At 31.5% G+C, this 3,384-nt stretch overlaps 1 pseudogene; it reads left to right on the top strand.

The window, feature by feature from the left end:
- Nucleotides 1-1,269: 1,269 nt before the first annotated feature.
- On the top strand, nucleotides 1,270-3,152 carry LOC149886697 (uncharacterized; annotated as a pseudogene).
- Nucleotides 3,153-3,384: the final 232 nt, after the last annotated feature.

Below are 3,384 nucleotides of genomic sequence, written 5' to 3'. Positions count from 1 at the left end.
AATTAAATCTCTTCTTCAAAAACTCTTTCTCTTAAAATTCTCAATTAAATCTCTTCTTCAAAAACTCTTTCTCTTCTTATCTCTTCCTCCACTTAACTCCAGTTAACTCTAGTTAACTCTAGTTAACTCCTTTTTGACTGTCTTATTCTTTCCTTTTTTTGAGCTTTTATAGTTTTTGCTTGTTTTCCTGTTGCGATATCTTTTCATTTATTTATATGGCAGGTTTATGAGTCTTCGTGTTTACGTCTTTTCTCAGTTGTATTTAACTTTTCTTCTTTCCGTTTTATCGTCTACTTACGTGATAGATCGGTGAATCATCGTGTATAAGTCTTTTCTGATCGTTGTTTTTAACTTTTCTAATTGTCGCTTTATCGTTTACGAGTCTCCACGTTTACGTCTTTTCTCAGTTGTTGTTTTTGACTTAATTCTTTTTGCTTTATCATTTATTTATGTGAATAGTGGATGAGTCATCTTGTATGTGTCTTTTCCGATCGTTGTTTTTAGCTTTTCTTATTATCGCTTTATCATTTACGCGTCTTCGTATTTACGTTTTTCCACAGTTGTATTTAACTTTTCTTCTCACGCTTTATCACTTATTTATGTGAAGAGTTGGTGAATCATCTTGTGTATGTTTTTCTATCGATCGTCGTTTTTATTTTAGTTTTCCCTCCTCACAGCAGCCAGCAACTTGACTTATACCACTTTGCCAATTCCTAATCTGGCTGTAAACAAGATTGATACGGTTCTGTAATACAGTATGATGGTATAATTTTTGCATAAGCCACAGGATATTGAGTTTTCTTTTTTAAAAATGAATTCAAGTGACGATGAATCATCTAGTGAGCCATCCATACTGGAAGATTCAAGATCTGAACATGTTCCTTCAAATTCGGAAGAAGTTATGTTTACTTTTTGAGGTTATGTTTTGGATAATAGTTGTTTGTTATAAACATAGACTAGAAAACTCTGGGAATGTTTATTAAATTTGTATATAACTTGAAGTTATTTTGCAATATACAAATTTTGAGTTTTTGTTTTTATTGAAAGTTGCTCACTACAGTGGTTTTATAACTTTTATAAGAAATAATAACCATGCCTTTAGATAAATATTTAATTTAATATGATAATATAAGATATGACTTCAGAAGAGACCTATTTTCAAGAAGATTGGTTACAACACCATATTTTTAAAGATTAGTTAGTTCCTGACGCTCATGCAAAAACTAAAGCTGATTGCAAAAGATGTAAAAACCGTTTGAATTGTCTAATATGGTTATTCAGACTGTTAAAAGTCATCCTGCAGGTATTTATACAAACTTTTTTAATGTGACAGTGAAAACTAAAAAGAAATAATGTTTGATTAGTTCTTGACGTTATATTATACTCTCAGTTATTAATAGATTGTAATAAACCTTGTGGTTGCAGTTATTGTTTTTACATTACTATTTCAAGTTTTGCAAGTTAAACTGACTGTGACAAAAAAGATAACATTAAAATGTGGCACATTTTTGAAAGCTAAATGTTTAATATTCAATTATTTTATTTTAGGTAAAACGCATCAATCTGCTGCAAAGTCTGTTAGCTGTTTCTTTGTTAATGGAAAAGAGTTGCAAGCTGAGTCACTTAGATGTGAAGAAAAAGATCGATCTCATCAAAAGATACGATGTAAAAATCTGATTTTGTGATTTATTCTTCTAAGAGTGTCTTGAAGTATGGCGCTAGTCCATACTTAAAGACACTCTTAGAAGAAGAAATCACAAAATCAGATTGTTACATCGTATCTTTTAATGAGAGTTTGAAAGACATAACCCAAACATGTCAGATGGACCTACTCGTTCGATATTGGGATGTCAATGACAAAGTCAAAATACGATATTGGACATCAGCTTTTCTTGGTCATCCCAGAGCTTTTGACCTTCTTACTCATTTCAGCGAAAACTTATCGAGATTTGATTCAAGTAAAATGTTTCAAGTTTCCATGGATAGGCCCTCTACAAATTGGAAATTTCTCAATGATCTAAATAAAGATAGAAAGAACAACGAGATCCCACAGCTTATAAATATTGGAAGTTGCTCCTTGCATGTTATATGGTACCTTTAAAGCAGCTATTGAATCAACCACATGGAATATTAAAGAAACTCTGAAAAGGTGTTGGCAAATTCTTCATGACAGCCCGGCTAGGTGTCAAAATTATGAAACAGTCACAGATGCAAAAAAGTACCCTCTTTTCTTTTGTGCAACAAGGTGGGTTGAAAGCAAATCTGTTGCGGATTGTTGCATTGTAATCTGGCCTAATATATGCAAGTTAATTGAGTTTTGGGAAAAGTTACCATCTTCAAAGCAACCCAAATCAAAAAGCTTTTTAACTGTCAAAAAAGCTGTTAAAGACAAACTTATTCTTTTAAAATTTGAAGTTTTCAGCTTTATTGCTAGCATATTAGAGTCATATTTATTGGCATACCAAACTGACAAGCCAATGATTCTATTCATGTTTAGTGACTTAGAAAGGCTGTTGCTATCCATACTGAGCTTGTTTGTGAAACGCGAAGTTATTGATATTTGGTCTATACCAGAAGTTGACTTTTACAAAAAAGAGAATCTACTTAAGGGAAATCAAATCAAACTAGGATTTGCAGCTGAAACAAGATTAGCTTATTTATAAAAGAAAGATATAATAACAATTACTGATATTCAAAGTTTCCAAAAAGATTGCACTAACATGTATGTACAATTATTTGAAAAGTTCATGGAGCGAACTCTATTAGGGTCTATCATTGTATGCAATTCTCAGGTTTTTAACCCTAATGCATTGATAACAATGACTCCAGAAAACGCTGAAAAGAAGTACAAATCTTTGTTGAAACACTTGATCAGCTTAAAGTATCTTTCACCAGTCTTTTCTGATAAAGCTATAAATCAATTTACCAATTTCTTTAGAGAATCAAGGGTTTATCAAAACAATTTTCATGAATTCAATAGAGATAGAGATAGTTTACATGACTTCTATTTTAAAAAGTGCAATCTAAGTAAATATAACGAGTTGGCATCAGCTGTCAAAATACTTTTTACACTAAGGCTTGGACAAGCTTCAGTTGAGAGAGGTTTTAGTATAAATGCCGCAATACTCGAACAAATCAATAACTATAACTAATACTCGAACAAATCGATAACAAAAAAAATCAATAACTGAAAGGCGTTTAGTTAAAGACCATATGCTATCAAATAATCTTCAGCCACATGATAGTTCAATAACAGACACTAATAAAAAAGAAGCAAGTCAATTGGCAAGGAAAGTTGTTAGCAATGAAATAAAAGATGTTGAAACAAGACGAGATCAACTGAAGAAGACCAGTGAAATGTTGCAGTTTGGTTTTGTAAAATTT

This window comes from Hydra viridissima, unplaced genomic scaffold, assembly GCF_058129835.1.
Source record: "Hydra viridissima isolate aposymbiotic clone 2 unplaced genomic scaffold, HvirCarnegie_v1 scaffold_6, whole genome shotgun sequence".
In the NCBI taxonomy this organism is placed as follows: Eukaryota; Metazoa; Cnidaria; class Hydrozoa; order Anthoathecata; family Hydridae; genus Hydra; species Hydra viridissima.
The sequence above is the reverse complement of the archived record's forward strand: the minus strand, read 5'-3'. Positions and strand labels throughout refer to the sequence as shown.